Source organism: Sturnira hondurensis, unplaced genomic scaffold (assembly GCF_014824575.4).
Source record: "Sturnira hondurensis isolate 20B ecotype Veracruz unplaced genomic scaffold, ASM1482457v3 Scaffold0015475, whole genome shotgun sequence".
NCBI lineage: Eukaryota > Metazoa > Chordata > Mammalia > Chiroptera > Phyllostomidae > Sturnira > Sturnira hondurensis.
In genome coordinates, this window is record NW_028088106.1 from 942,464 (window position 1) to 959,312 (window position 16,849).

Sequence of the window (16,849 nt, forward strand, 5' to 3'; positions counted from 1 at the left end):
CTGTTTATATAGAGAAGAAATAAAAAGAAATATTTCCTAAATATTTGTTTTTTATATTAATTAAAATTATAATAGTGTTAGTCTTTTATTATCTATAAGATATCTTTATAAATAGTATACTCAAATATCTGTTGGATATTGCTGGACATGGGATATATAAATATATAATAAAAGATATAACTTTTAACTAATTCATAGCAGAGTATCAATTATTTTTAAAAGAGGAGGTAAGTCTATGTATGGAAGCTACTGAAAGAAGAATGAGGGTGGAAAAGTCAGTGTGGTTATTGATTTCATGCTCTAACAGATTTGATTGTTCATATAAACTTTATATAATTTTATGTAGCATTTTAAAAACAATGATTATTTAAGGTGGAACTTTCATTAAGTTAAAATAGACAGTCATTTTTTATGGTCTGATGTGTTCCATGGAGGCTTAGATCTTTGTTTGCTCTTAATGATTTTTTAATTGAATTTATTGGGGTGACATTGGTTAATAAAATTATATCGGTTTCAGGTGCACAATTCTATAATACAGCATCTGTATATTGTATTGTGTGTTCATCGCCCCGAGTCATGTCTCTTTCCGTCACCATTTATTCCCCCTTTACTCTCTCCTACTTCCCACCACCTCCTTTTCCTCCGGTGTACACCGTACTCTTATCTGGTTGTCTGTGTTTATGGTTTTTTGGAGGGTTTGTTTTTGCTATAATTGTGTATGGGGTTTATGCTATTAAAGTTTACCCAGCTATTACCAAGTCCCATCCAAAAAATAAAATGCTGAGACCTTACTTGGAAATCCATTTCATGAAAGGCTTGAATTTTACATTTCTATGAAATAAACATTTTTTATATTTTTCTGAATCTCCTTAATTGTTCATCAGAGAAGTTACCTAAGCATCCCTGTTTTGAGTACCATTATTAGGTAAATTTTAATTCTTATTTTACATCAATATCTCTGTTGTAAAATCTAACATAGTCACATAAATTGTGTCATTTAAATATTCAGGAATTCTATTTTTCCAATTACAAAATATATATAAAGTATGGATCCTTTATAAGTCATTTGGAAAACTAAGCATGAAAACAGGTGAGCCTAATTTGAGAATTTCGGCTTCATGCATTAGTTTCATTCATCTTTTGCACATCCGGGCACTTGGGAAATATCAGTGAGCAGAATGGACTGGGATATCAGGCCTTGTGGGGTTACATTCTAGTGGAGGGAGAAGATATACAAAAAGTGATAAACATGGTATATTCCATAAACTGTGTTTTGAGTCAGGCTTGAGGCAGAATTCCTTATTCAATTTATCTTTTTTCCTTTCACATTTTCTGTAAGCAGACAGGAGAAACCAGGTTGTGCTTTCCACACTTTACCTTGAAGTATCCTCAGTTAAATGTCTAAGTTTCTTATGTACAAATCTTACTTGGCTCCCAACAGTAGAAAAAATCTTCCAAGTTATGTGCCCTAGATAATAAAGATTGCCTTTCCTTCACTTTTCAATATGTTTCACACTCTGGGTCCTTACTGAAAGCACCTTTAACATCCATATTTCTACCAACAGTCTCTTCAAGGCAATCCAGGTTCTTCCTATGAAATGTTATAAAACGCCTTTAGCCTTTACCCATCACTCAATTCAAAACCACTTTTTTAGCTACATATCATAGAAGCCCCAACAGCAAAATCTCTCTTCAGTTCCTAGGTTTGCCATAACAAAATACCATATCCTTATTCGGTTTTAAACAACTGAAATTTATTCTCTGAGTCCTAGAGGCTAGAAGTTCTATTAAGGGAGTCAGCCATGTTGATTCATTCTGAGGGAAAAAAATTTATTCACTGTATTTCTTCCAGCTTCTAGGAAAGCCACAATTCCTTGCCATTTCTTAGCTTGTAGATGTATCGCTTGAGTCACTGCTTCCATCTTCACAAGGTATTCTGTCTATGTGTCTGTATCTTGGCTTCTGGATGTGATGTCTCTGTATCCAAATTTCCCTCTTCTCATAAGCACACCAGTCATATTGGCCTGTGACCCACCCTGAAGGCTTTATCTTAACTTGATTGCATCTGTAAAAACCCTGTTTCCAAAGAAAGGGTCACATTCACAGATACCAGAGTTGGGACTTTATATATTTTTAGGGGACACAATTCAACCCATCGCACATGATATACTAGTAAACTGTGTAGCATATTAGAAGGAAGTGAGTACTCTTTTCACACACATGCTGTATTTTCTCTTTCCCAATACAGGCAGGTCGCACGTTCATTTTTTACCAGAAAATTTACAATGAAGTAAAATTTTCCAAAGTGTGTTCTGTGAGGAACTGGTCTGTCAAAGTACTGAATAAGAAAAAAAATTCCATAATCAACTAATTTTTTAGGTGGCATTCTATTTCCCCTCTATGTGATTCACAGTGCTCATTAAACTATTGAGGATTCTGAGGATTCCTACAATAACTAAAATGAATAAACTTACCAATTTCCAAACAACATTGACCATAGGACACATTTAATCTTAACACTTCTCTTGAAACTATTCCATTACTTGGAAAATTATGGGTGAAAACACCATAATAAGAGCATAGATTTCTTTCTCCTTCATGTATTTTGTCCAGAATATTTAAGAAGGTTAACCAAACTGGTAAGCAGGATGGGCTCCAAGATAGAATTTCCAAAATTATTTTTTAGTATTGATAGGTAGTCAATAGTGGTATAGATATATTTTGCTATGGAGCTACCAGAGTTTGAGTTCAGAATTTTGAGTTCAAAATCTATATCTCAAATCCATTCAGATTAATGATTAAAAATACAATAAACAAACAATAAAACTATGCAAGTATATGTGATAGTGTGAAAATGCAGACTCTAGGTGACAGGATTATTATCTTTTTTTTCCTTTTCCTTAAAAAAGTACAGCATTCCAGTCACTTCATGCCCAATTGCTGAGGTCATAGCAATATTGGCTTTAGGCTCAAGGAACGTGGGACCCAAGAGAGCTATACTGTTCTGCTCCATGCTAAGCACTACTAGAGGGAAAAGGCAATAAACAGGCTGGGGAAATACAAAGAAGTTGATAATTTCCTGGATGATTGTCACCAATAAGGAGAAGCAGCACAGGAAGGCAGTAGACTGCCCTCCTCCACATCGCCTCCCAAAAAGGAATCTAACATGAGGAGAAAATACTTTCTACCTTCCCACAGGTATCCGAGAAAAGCTAAGTAAAGTAGAGGAGATTTTAGGGGGTTGCACCTATACTACCTGCTGATGTGATATCCAGTGGGTACTTACTACTTACTGTGAAGAGTTTTTCAGAAAATGGAAAAGTGTTTCTTGCTCATATCTCATATTATTGTGAAGCCTCCGGTATCTTTGGGTGTATTTCTAGAAATCATTCAAGACGTGGCTTCTATCATTTATAGATATCCAAAATTATTGATAATTAGTTTGGAATATTATTCTTCTGAGTTTAAATCTCAAATATTCTAGATTATAAATATTCATTTTGCATACACCACTGCCTTCAGCCTATTCCATGCCCACAATTTCATCCTATCACAATTTCATATGTAAGAGATAATAAGAAAAATGCTATGAGGGATAACTGACAAGGGTTTCTTTTTTCTGAAGTTTGTTCTGAGGGAAGGAACAGGTCCTGAAATGCAGTCTCACACTTAGTCCACTTGATAAAGGCTCTTCTAGGCTTGGGACAGTCAGTAACATGGTCACCTCAACCTGTCAACACTGTTTCACCTATTATGGGCCACTAATTCTAAAACAGCCATTTAATGAAGCCCTAGTTTAGGAGTAATAGCTTGTTTGTATTACAAAATCCAACTTCCTGTTGAAGCTGAGAGTTAAAGCAACAGGTAATAACAAAATGCTACCATTCTAATTTCATACTTCCATCATACTTTCCCCCAGATAACCTAGGGCATGAACTACATTCTGAAAAAAAAATCATTAAAATGTCTGATAATTATCCAAAAGCTTACCAGTTTCACCAGCCAGTCTCTGTGGAAAATCCCATTAAATCAGGCTGTTTCCTCAGATGAAATAACACCATACAGCAGAGACTGATCAGAGCTTATCCTTTTGAGGCCATTAACTAAGCAGATTCTAGTCCAGGTAAAAAAAAGTTTCCTAGAAATCTCTTGGACTGACATTTACTTTGTGTTGACCACTCTGCATGGGCTAGCTTCACACCAGATCTAGAGGCCATTTAAACAATACCAATAAAATAATTAATAAGATAATAAGATAAAGAATATTAAGGTAATAAGATAATTACTAAGATACCAACATTAATTCACTGTCCGGTTAATCATATAGAAACAGAACAGCTTGTTATAAATAATGATCTTCCCTTGCCTGAAGCTCGACTGTTAACACTTGTTCTAATGCAAATCCCTGTCCTTCTGTGCTAGTTGCAAACTAATGCAGTTCTTCTCTTAGGTTTCTTCACTGTGAAAGGGGTGGGGGAAGGGGTGAGCTGCTTCAGTTTTAAATTTGAATGGGATTGCCTTCCAGAAGATTGTAAGGAGGAGGACACAACCTATTTTGATTTGCTTTGATCAAAGGCATCTTTTCTGGTAATGATTACTGGAAATGAGATTCGGATTAAGCAGTGGATCTGACAAATGATGTAATGCGACATGACTTTTCCTGATCTGCAACATAAGTGTATTGGGTTGGAAAGTCAGGAAGTTTTGTCAAGATTTCCTTTATTTTTATATTTAGCTCACATTTACCACTGAGGAGGTGTCGTTACACTGTTCTTGGCAAACCACGGTTAAAAGATTTCTGCCACTATCTTATGTGGAGCCTTTGCGTGTTTTATGCTGATGAAATAAAATAGGCAAATGTGCAGCCAGAGTCTAGTGACTAGAGTTCCTTCTTTGCTTGCTTGTAAAATTAGGCATGACTTTTTAACAATTTTCTGCATCCCAGAAGCCTTAGAAAATTTAGAAGGGAGTGTTCTAGTGAGCTGCTGCTGCCATTGACTGCCAAAGGGCTGCCCATCCAAACAAATTCAGTCAAGTGAAATGCATCCTTTAAAAAAATTAGAAATACACTTATAACCCGAGAGCAAATAGAAAACATGTTTATAATCCCTGAGCTCTGGCTTTCCCTCCTTGGAACCATCAGCACTGCATTCAATCAGTTTTTGCCAACTGCCAACCAACTGCCAGGCTTCATTCTAGGTGTTAGCAAATACTGATGAACAAGGCGTACTTGACTCTTCATAGAACTCTTAGACAAGTGATATAGAAAAGTGATTATACTCTAGCCAAGTGTCCCTGCAAGGGTAAGCACAGGATGCTTGGGGTCCTATGAAAGCCTTATTCCAGAAAGGGTAGAAAGTGATGGCTCACCTGACACAAAAGGATCTGAAGCTAACCACAGGGAGTGAGGTTAGAGAGTGGGCAGGGTGCTCTAGACAGAGATAACAACTTAAGCAAACACCTGAAAGTTGAAGGACATGTCGCATTTTTAGGAAAATGTACTTCACAATAGCTAGACCCCTGAGAGCAAAGCAGAGTAATGCTGGCAGATATAACTGATTATGAGAAGAGTCAGAAATGGTGCTGCAGAGGAAGACTAGTGCTGGGGTTTGTACCCAGGCGTGGCAGCCATGCTGGGGCTTTTTGGGACCATTCGGCTTTGGTGAAATCTGGGACTGTGCAGCTTTTAGGTGCGCCCTTTTTGCCACTTGGCTTACAAAGCAGGAGAGACTGTGCCTGGAAGAAAAGGGGTGAAAGGATTCTTGCTAGTGAGCCATGAGAAGGTGCCACATGGTTTGGGATTTACTGGAGATCTTGGTGGCAGTGACACAGCTGATGGAGCCAGGAACTGAGGGGCTGCCTAAACCACAGGCTTCTACTTCTTTTCCTGAGATACGGTACCCCGGACTGGGCAGAGGGGAGAAGGATGGACTGTGTATGTGTGCGTTTGAAGGTATTCTAAAGGACTTTAGTATTTTAATGAAGACATTAAGTCATTGCTCTAAATCTGCATGACTCTTTAAATAAATAATTTATTTCCTTTTACCAGTTTCTGGCATTGAGAAACATCTTTCCCTGGAGGTGGGCAAGGCAAACCTAGTTGGTGGGGGAGACACCTGGAGCACAGGGGTGGGTCCATTTGATAATAATATATCATTTATCCCCACCCATCTATTCTGTAACAATGGTTAATTACTTAGTAGGATTATTAATTCCAAAGCTATAAGAGTACTGCAAATAGTTATAGTGATTAAACCAGAACATGCAAATCTCAAAAATATTCATGTGAACTGAATTGTATAATTTGAGGTATCTGCTCTCAAATACCTTTTTATCTTGGTATACAATAAAAATTAAAATTTCACTATTAGAGATTAATTGATTTGAATTTTCTATACTGTTATTGAACAGGACATATATTAGCTATTTTTAACTCACACACCATGTTAGTGTGAATTACTTTATCATATTTTAATAATATAATATTAAGATTAGATTGTGGAAAGACTGAATAGGAGGCAGAAAGGAATATTAAAGGAGAAGAAATGTTAGAATAATTGTTCAAGGAAAAGACTGTTTTGTGAGCACGTGGGAAAAAACATCGTAAGCGAGAGAAAAGTTTAAAAAAAAAAGTTGGCTGGAAAAGGCAGAGAAATGTTGGAGCTGGACTGTACCCCTCATGAGAGCTAACTGTTTAAATTTTTATAAACTGAGAGTCAATAGTTAAACTCAGTCAAGTTTAAAAAATAAATAATATGAATTTGAAGTTAAATAAATTATATTAAAATGATGATAATGCTCAAAACTCATTACTTTCTAATTGCTTTATTACATTTAACTATTTTCACTCTCAGAGTTATTTTAAGTCCACTATAATTATGCTAGAAATAACTATATAAAAGTGTTCTCTTGTGCATGTCTTCTCAACTCCTTGCTCAGTGACATCATGATGTGAATTGGAAATTGACTATGAAGGGGGTATATATACCATGAAAATTACAAACAGAAGAAATCAGGGTTTGATTTGTTGTTTTGTTTGATTGTCTACTATAGACTTAATGAAGTCAATGGATAACACATGTTAAAAATGCAGATTAAGTTTAAGTGTCATGGCTATATCTGCAACATTGTGAATAGCACAGGAAATGGAGGAAATATTCTTCCAGCAGTCAAAAAATGCTATGGAACTAATTGTATCTTCACCAATTGTATCATACATTGGTTACACATACAAGAGTTTAGCAAAATCAGTGGAAGCACTTTAGGTGAAACAATTGACTATAGGGAATCTGCCCAGAAAGGCACAGCCATTGTTAATGTAATGAGAAAAGTTTGTGCGACATTGATGTAACCTGGCAGCCAAGAAGAGTGGACTGGAATGCGCATGTGTGAACAGTGACAACTTCACCATACTAGTCAGTGGGGGCAATAGATGCATTTGAGTAAGTGTACTGTGTGGCCATCACATTCTAAATGACTGAGTGAGTAGAGCAACAGATTTGCATCAAATTTTGCATTAAGTTTGAACATTCCTCCATGGAAACTATTTGGGTAATTTGGAAGGCCATAACTATGGGCAACTGGTGATTGGCAGCTTCATCATGACAACATGACTACTTGTGCACAACTTCTTATTCAGGGTTTTTTAGTGAAACATCAAACCACACAAGTGACTCAGCCCCCTAAAGCCCAAATTTGGTGACTTTTTCTTGCTTTTCCCAAAACTAAAATCACTTTTGAAAAGGAGGACATTTCAGGCCATCAATGAGATTCAGGAAAATATGACGGGACACCTGATGGCAATTGGAAGAACTGTGTGAGGTCCCAAGGTGCCTACTTTGGAGGAGACTGAGGCATCATTGTCCTATGCACAATGTTTCTTGTATCTTGTATCTTCAATAAATGTCTTTATTTTTTGTATTACGTGGCTGGATACCTTCTGGACAAACCTCATATTTTATTATTGTTTGTTATCTGGATGCTATGCATCCTTTATATCAGTAACATTTTAACAAAGTAAATCTTCATACTTTTTTCATAAATTTATTTGTTAAATAATTATTTTGATTACTAGGTGACAGCTACCCAAATTTTATGTTTTACAATTGTGCCATTATCTGACCTTTGCCCGAGGGCCCCTATGCATGTAATTCCTAGAAGCATACTCACTTATGTAGTCTTTCAATTTGACATTCCTATACAATGATGGTCTGGGTCTCCCAATGCTACTCTGACTACATAGCAGATACTGAAGACTAAAAAGAGGCGTTACTCACGTGACAGCTCAGTAGGAGGAATCACCCGTTGTACTCGGGGTTGTGTTCTGTGGCTCTGACCTCCGCCACCTGTCCCTTTGATCTGTGCCATTTGGAGCATCCACATATTAGCCTTAGGTATTGAAATGCTCCTCAAGAGAAATTTGGCCAAACACCATTTAAGCTAAGGCAAAGATTGTATCAAAAAAATCTACTTCTAATTGATCACTGCCTCCTCCTCGTTAAAAACTTGGGACAATGTAGTGGTGCTAGGACAAATGTTTTTAGGTTTGGGGTCTAATTTACAGAGAAAGAATGATAGGGGAGAAGTGGGGGGGTCTCTAAAGAAAATAGAAAGCCATCTTTAAAAATGGCCCCTGGCTGCCATGCTACCAGTGATCATTAATGTCTCTAATTATTGTTCGACTGCACTGGGCGATTAAGCACAGGCGTCACAAAGCAACCTGAGACAACTTGCTTTGGTCATAGCTGCCTTTGATACCGTAGTTTTTAATCAAACTGCAAGGCGTAGACTGTTCTTTTGTCATTGTAGGAATAATTAGCAATGAGTTTCTAGATAACTAATCCATAGTACAGGGTGTGTGTGTGTGTGTGTGTGTGTGTGTGTGTGTGTATTGGGAAATGCTGATATGAATTTCTCCATTATTTTTGTTAAATAATTAGTTAAAATCTACCAGATTAAATTTTGTAAAAATAAATTTAAAAAATAAATCATGTTTTAAATGCCTAGTGCTTAAGTATTCATGAAACCGGCCACACAGTAAGCATTCAAAAAATACTTTTTGAATGAAAAACGTAAGAAACGAAGCAGGGAAGGAAATAGAGAGCAAGGCAAGGGATAGGAGAAAGTAATGAGTTGAAAGGAGAAGTATAAAGGCATAAAACTTGGGCATAATTTGACCAACCAATATCGTATTATGTTTTTTGTGTTGGTTTGCTAGTGCTGCCATAACAAAATGTCACAGACTGCGTGGCTTAACCAACAGAAATCTATTTTTCCACAGTTCTGAAGGCTAGAAATTCAAGACTGGCGTGTTGGTAGGTTTGGTATATTCTGTGGCCTGTTCTCCATGCAGGCAGACACTTTCTCCCTGTGTCCTCCCATGGTCCTTCCTTTGGGGAAGAGACCCTGGTGTCCCTTTATGGGTCCAGATTTTGTCCTCTTGTGAGAATACCAGTCACATTGAATTAGGTCTCACCCCATTGGCCTTATTTTAACCCTGTCACTTATTTAATGGCCTTATGTCCCAAAACAGTCCCATTCTGAGTTTTGGAGGGTAAAGGCTTCAATACACTTTTGGGGGATGGGGGTAAAATTTAGCCTATAACATTTCCATCACTCTATTTTCAGTGGTTTTCTTCATTGCACAGTTGACATGTAATTTTTTACTTTGATTTTAGTTTATTATTTTTTATTTTAAATATTGTACCATATCAGTAAACACTCTGCAAAAACTAAAGTGACAACTTAAATATTGTTACTGGCATACATTAACCAGTTTGTCCATTTCATCACATTCTGACTTATAAATAGTAGTGCAATGTGTATCAGAACTTGCTGAAACCTTCTATTCTTCACTTGAGATTCTTGACACTGGTGAGGGACTCTTGGGGATACAAGCAATCTAGTCAATTTTATTTCCTGTGGTAAAAACACCATGATGTGCTTAACAGAACTGAAGTGTGGAAAGGATCCCTCTCTGACCTGGATGTGTACGAAAGAAATAAACTGCTCCAGACATGTACAAAGAGGCATTCAGAGACTTTGGATGAAGTAATATCAGGCTGAGGATTATTTATTTGGGCTCAATGGTTTTTTTTTTCTTTTTACATTTATCATGCTGAAATTGGACTTTATTATTATAATAAAACCAAAGCAGCTGAATGATATAACAACTCTTTAAAAAGAAGAAAAACTAATATAAGCTATTCTGACATTAAACATGGGTACATCAAGTCAGAATGTATAACTTGTTTCCCTGGCTGGTGTAGCTCAGTGGATTGAGCGCAGGCCTGCGAACCACACGATCGCAGTTCGATTCCCAGTCAGGGCACATGCCTGGGTTGCAGGCCAGTTCCCGGTTCCCAACAGGGGATGCATGAGAGGCAACCATACATTGATATTTCTCTCTCTCTCTCCTTCCCTTCCCCTCTAAGATAAATAAATAAAATCTTCAAAAAAATTTTAAAAAAGAATGTATAACTTGTTTGATGCTCAAAAAAATATACCACTTCTGAGCTCGTGGCTGAGAGGAATTTCCTACTGTGCCTTTCTTGGCACATGGAAAGTATATTTTCCTATTTAACAGTCACAGCAACTGAAATGTGCTCAGTCTGGACCTGTGTGTTTGTGTTGGCAGACCCACTGGGTCACATCACGCGCTCAGTGTCCTGCTGCCAGCCCTAGCCACGTTTCTCTAGACTGTTCTGCTTAACGGGACCTGGCCTGAGGCCTGGAGTTGCAGGTGGTCTCACCTGACTTAGCTAAGAGGTATCAGGCCTTCGTTGATGCCATGAACAGGAAGCTCAAACAGGACTTAACTGATTCTCCTCCAAATTAACTAAAAAGAATTCATTCAAATAGGACCTTCTTTTTCACAGCTGAAACATGTCGGCATTTTTTTTCTGAAAAGGGTTTAATGGTAAATATTTTAGGCTTTGTAGGCCACATATGTCTTCATTCAGTATTCTAAACACATAACCCTTTCTTATTTCAAGGTTCATTAAAAGAAAAAATGAAAAAAAAAGGCCATATGTTGGATTTGCCCAGTTTTTTTGCCCTCCAAGTTGTACAAATAAATATGGCAAATTTAAATGTGCCCTATAGTAGTACTTTAAAAAATCCCTTGTTTACTTTATTTTTGCTATACCATGTCCTCAGTTACAAAGCTTGACTGCATTTATATAATTCATATGACTTAAATATAATTTATGTAATTTCATTATATAAAACCTTGCTACTTTAGTAAAAGTTCTTGATCTCTCTTTTTTAAAATAGTGTTTCCATGGAAAACTAGTATCAGCCATTCATATTGTTAAACAACAAACAAAAAAGTCATGGCTGGAAGTTTTTTATAAGATTTTATTAAGCTAAATGCTAGCCAGAAAAAAAAAAACAGATCCTGGAACATGAAATTTAAACTACCAGCAGTATGGCTCAGTAGAAAAAAACAGACATGTCCAGCATTCTGGAGTAAATGGGTGCTTTCATACATTGTTTCAGATAGGAAAGGGGTAAGGTGTTTGAAAGAAATTGCATCAGTTACTGACAAGGGGAGGGGGGAGTGAAAGGGGGCAGTTCTCTGCTAGGTGTATAGTCTGTAAGGAAGAAATACTTTTAATTGGTTACAGGCAACATCCTGTAAGTTCATACGCACACAGAGATGCAGTAGTATCTAGTGGTAGGATAACAAGCTCCTGGAGGTTGATTCAAAGCTTCAACATACATTCAGGAATGAGAGCAGTCTTTTGTTAGCTGACCCACAGCTATTCGCTGGTCACCTGCTCTGTCTCTCTCTCTTAACTCTCTGGCTTGCTGCAATTTCTTTTAGAACATCTCCTAACGTTTTTATTGCCAATATCTAAGAATGAACTTTCTTCATGGTCCTTGAGGGCACTGGGTATAGAGAAGTTTAAGGTGATGAAAAATGACACCAGAAACAATGTTTCCTCAGTGACGTAGTCTCCTACCTATAAGCCTTCTTTCACACAGCTGTCAATGGCCTTTGCAACAATTTCCAGTTACCTGTCATCATTTCTGTGCATACATTCACACATAAGCTTTTATATGTTCACTTTTTATATGTTCATTTTTAGTAGCATTTGCTAATTAACATACAAAGAAGAAAAATTCATTCATTTGAGATTTCTGTGAAAGATTAGGAAGGTGTAATACAATTACCTCGCTGGAATCTAGCCAATCTCCTAAGGCAAGCTCCTTACAAAATTGGATTTTAGAATTTAACATTCGCTGATCAGAACTTCAAGTTTAGACCTCATCCTAAAGAAAATATTAATTGAGGAGTTATCCTTAAAGGTTTTCTTTAAAACATCTTTTATGATTGTTCGCTTAGGTGCATTTGAGAGGAGAAGAAAGTTACCTTAACTGGATCTATAGAAAATATAGATCTACTATTTCTTTTTTAAAATGAATATGTTATATGCAACTACAGATTTGAAGTAAAGATTCAGCCAAATGTTGACTCATGGTGTTTTACTTAAAAAGATCCAATGTCATGAACCATTGAGTGGAATGCATTGCATGGTAGTCAGTTATGATATTGTAACATGGATATATTAGCTATTAAATATAAGAGCCTTATAGAAACAAACTAAATTCTAAATGAGATCATTGCAGTCTTTTGAGACAAAAAAATATTTTTATGTGTTTCTCATAATACAAGTTATAGGCAAATAAAATTATGGAAATTTTATGCTCCATCAGGCATAAGCCTTTAAGTGGAGGGAGCGCCTTTATGGTAGAACCTAGGATTGTTAAATATTAGTGACTATGTTAAACTTTTACATGCACACACATTCAACTGAGTTTATTGGGACTATTGTATTTTTTCAAAAGTTTAGCCCTGGCTGGTGTAGCTCAGTGGATTGAGCGCGGGTCTGAGAACCACAGGATCCAGGTTTGATTCCCAGTCAGGGCACATGCCTGGGTTGCAGGCCTGTTCCCAGCAGGGGACTCAGGAGAGGCAACCATACATTGATATTTCTCTCCTTATCTCCTTCCCTTCCTCTCTAAAGATAAATTTTAAAAAAGTTTAGAAACAAGGCTTTTTAAATTTTTTAGGTAAAATGATACATACCTTACAGTAAATCTTGTATTGTATTCACTTAATTGAATTACTTGAGTCAGGCTCTGGTATTGCTTTAGGATATCTAAAAGTGATACAACTATGCTTAACATTAATACAAATTATAAACCATAGCATTCAATCTACATTATTTCACGTCCTTTATTGGGATAAGGTTCACTACTTTTCTGGAATTTGTATAAACAATTAGGTATCTCTATCTAAGAGTACATTACAAAATAATGTGAAAAATCAATAAGATAATAATGTATTTGGTACTTGGTCCATGGAATTTCTTAGCAGATATTTATTGACATTTTAGACTATGCTGAAATAGGTAATATATTAATATTAATCAATTAGTTTTAGGACTGTCAACCTCATTTTAATCTGTTAATGTGGCACTTTAAACACATTGATGCCTGTCATCTAGTTTGGATGCAAGGGTTTCCTTTTGCAAGTAAAAACTATTAATGTAAAAGTATTTATAGGTTTAGGCCTTGATCATTCTTCCTTCAGACTTGGCTGCACTGGGAGAAAACAACCCAGGAAAGTGAAGAAGAACTGGACAAGTAGAGAGCCTAAGTGAGTTATTTCGAAGAGAGAGTTTTAGGGAGATTAAATGAGAGATACATACTTTAGGAACTACTATAAGCAGATAAACAGATTTTAGGAATTAAGCAATGCATTTTGAATAGGATTTTCCCTCATAACATTTTTAAAAGGACCATACATACACTATTTAAATTACAACCGCTTCTGGAATAATGTCTTTTTGAGTAATGTTGTTTTGTACTAAAGTTGAGATGTGGTAGGAACATAAGTCTTGTTTATGTCAATTTCCTATGATAAAACTAGCTTTGTTACATGTCATTTTGTGTAAAGCCGCAGAACTTATTGACAGTTTTAAGTGAGGACTTACTGTACTATCTAAATATGATTGTCTGTTTGACTTGGGCCAACATGGAAATGTGAGGACCCATGACTAAGGGCATGTGGATTATATTTTAGAATCTAGCTAGACTTTACAGTTCAGTTCTCAGCTATACTTTAAGAAAAGTCAATAACTCAAAGCATATTTTCATGATGGTTACAGTCTCATTAGACTCACATTTCAAAAGGTAAAGATTTGCCTTATAAAACTTTTAGGTTTCTTGGAATACTGCTTCAGAGAGAAGCACTAGAGACCTAATGGGCTCTCTTATAAAATTGAAAACTAGAAATGTGTTTGAAACAGCCTCCAACGGCATAGACTTTCTTAAATTGGAATCCTTTGTGGATGATAGAGGTCATGGCAGCTCTGTTTAAGCTAGCTCAAGGCTTTCTCTCTGCTCCAGTGACAGGAGATTCCCTGGGAAATTAGCTGTTACTACATCTTGCTTTTTTAGGACTGCTGACACTGACTGTTTTATTTTAGTAACTTAAGAAATTTGGTGGCATTCATTGTGGATGCCCAGAAAAAAATAGATCTTAGGATCCTAGGTACAGCTTGGTACTACAATATTCTATAAATGCTGTTAAAGTCAAATATATACAGCACAGTGAAGGTCTACAGCTCAACCTTAGAGGTTATTTGTGGTCTGAAAATAGATTCTTATACTGCAACCTACTTCACTGTCCTAGAAACCTACAGATGACAAGATGATTTGCCTGCATTCATATGTTGAATATATATTTGCAAATCAATAATATATAATCCTTGCATGTGGAGAATGGAGAGATTTCAACAATAATCCTCCAGGGGAAGTTGTAGCACAGTTCTTAGAAATATTTTACATGGCTAGAGCCATGAAGATAGATATATAGAGAAATAGATAGATTTAGGTAGATAGATAGATAGATACATAGATAATTTTAAAATCTATTTTAAAACTACTGGGCTACCTGAATTCTCACTATTGTAAAACTAATCAAAATTTTGAATCAGAAAATGGGGAAACCATTGAGGTCCTTCAGATATAACACTAACACCAAGTTATAGAGCTCATATTTAAGCACAAAGATAGACTCAAGGTACGTGTATAGATATGTACGATTTCAATTCTTGTTATTGGATTACAGACAAAACAGATCCTAATGAGTGTGGATACGTGGGAACTGAAACAGATCACACGAGGTTCTGTTTGGAGGCTGTGCAAACTAAACTGCTTTTCCTGTAGCAGCGTTGAACACAAGAGAAATTTATAATGCCTGGCCTTGTCTGTTTCAGTATTTTGTAGGCCCAAGTAGGGGAATCGATATCTCTGTGTTTGTAAGAGGAACATCTAGTTTCAACCTGAATCCATTATGAAACAATTCTAGTGAATGGAAAACCTTTCTTATGTTAAGACAGGGACTCTGGAATTAAGTGTCATCATAGGTAACATAGTTAACTAATGCTTTCCCTGTTCAGGGTGTGCTAGTCAGAGGCATACAGGCTGCCCTTGAGTCTAATGGTAGCTAAAGTGTGCAGGAGACCCAGAATGCAGATTCTTCCAGTTTGCCTGTTCACATTAAGTCCTGACTCCAACAGATGCTGGTGACAGTCAGCACTCACCGTTCCTCCTTTCCCCAGTACTATCACCCCCATTTCTCTATGGACAAATCCTTTCTTTTTTTCACATTTTGACGTTTAATCTCTGCTAGGGAAAATGTTATTGAAATCGAGCATATTACAGGGAATTTTTAAAAGCATTTTTATTTAATTATTGTTCAAGTACAGTTTTCTGTCTTTTACTCCCATCCCAGCCCACCCACCCCCCGTGCTCCCCACCTCCCTCCCATTTCCACCCCCCTTAGTTTTTGTCCATGTGTCCTTTATACTTGTTCCTGTGATTCACAGGAACAAATCCTTTCAAAGCAGAAATGATGCCCTCCTCTTAGAGCACAAATCTCCAAATCAGGGTTTTACATCTTCGGCTGTGTATTAGATTCATCTGGAAAGCATTTTTTAAAATTGTCTGAGCTCTATCCCAGGAACAGATTTGATCGTTTTGGGGCAATGTTGGGCATTCTATTTTCTTAGAAGATCTGCAGATGATTCCAAGGTACAAGTTATCCTAAACTAAAGGTTTCAAAGATAATTCAATTGAAATACAAATTAATATTCAAGTGTAAAACTTCCTGTAGTACCAGAGTTCTGTTTTATTACTTGGAAGAGAGCTTGTGGACCTAGACTTCCTGAAATCTGCGTTATCAACATCACCAAAAGAAGAATTCTTTTCTGAGGGCAAATAAGCTATAGATCTAAAATAAAATAGATAATCGAAATGCTGAAAAGGGAAATAAAAAATTCGAAAGAGAGAAATAGGGTTTTTTTTATGTGCATTACTTCCAGGGCTGTTTTTCAATATCGTAGACCAATTTAGAAGTAACACTGTAGCTATGACCGCCAGTGAATGACTGCTTGAGTTGCTGATTGCAAAGTCACAAAATGCAGCTCTCTGTGGAGCTGATCTGAAATAGTGGCTTTCCAGAATTAGAGCACTTGAAGAAGGAGTTAGAGACAAACAGGGTAAAATTCATTTTTAAAAAGCTGATTTTCTATGGAGTTATTTTCCCTTTGTATTTGAGAGTTCTGCAGCTGAAAGGGCGGTTACTGGTGCGGCTGTCATGGCTGATGTTGTCTAATTGATTATCTTTTAGTTGACGTTCTGCTTCTAGGTGTGACACTATTCTTCACCTTTGGGTTGCTTGGTACCATTGCTTAAAAGATAATGTGTCTTGGAGTGTTCTCTCCTTTATGGGCACAATGTCTCATTTGATCTTTATTTCAATCAACCATATTTA

General features: G+C 36.6%; 1 protein-coding gene across 1 annotated transcript in view; it reads left to right on the forward strand.

Moving 5' to 3' along the window:
• The window catches only part of LRP1B (LDL receptor related protein 1B), a gene marked incomplete at its 3' end in the record, with an annotated part of 1,343,287 nt that overhangs the window by 208,293 nt on the left and 1,118,145 nt on the right, over window positions 1–16,849 (forward strand). The window lies entirely within an intron of this gene.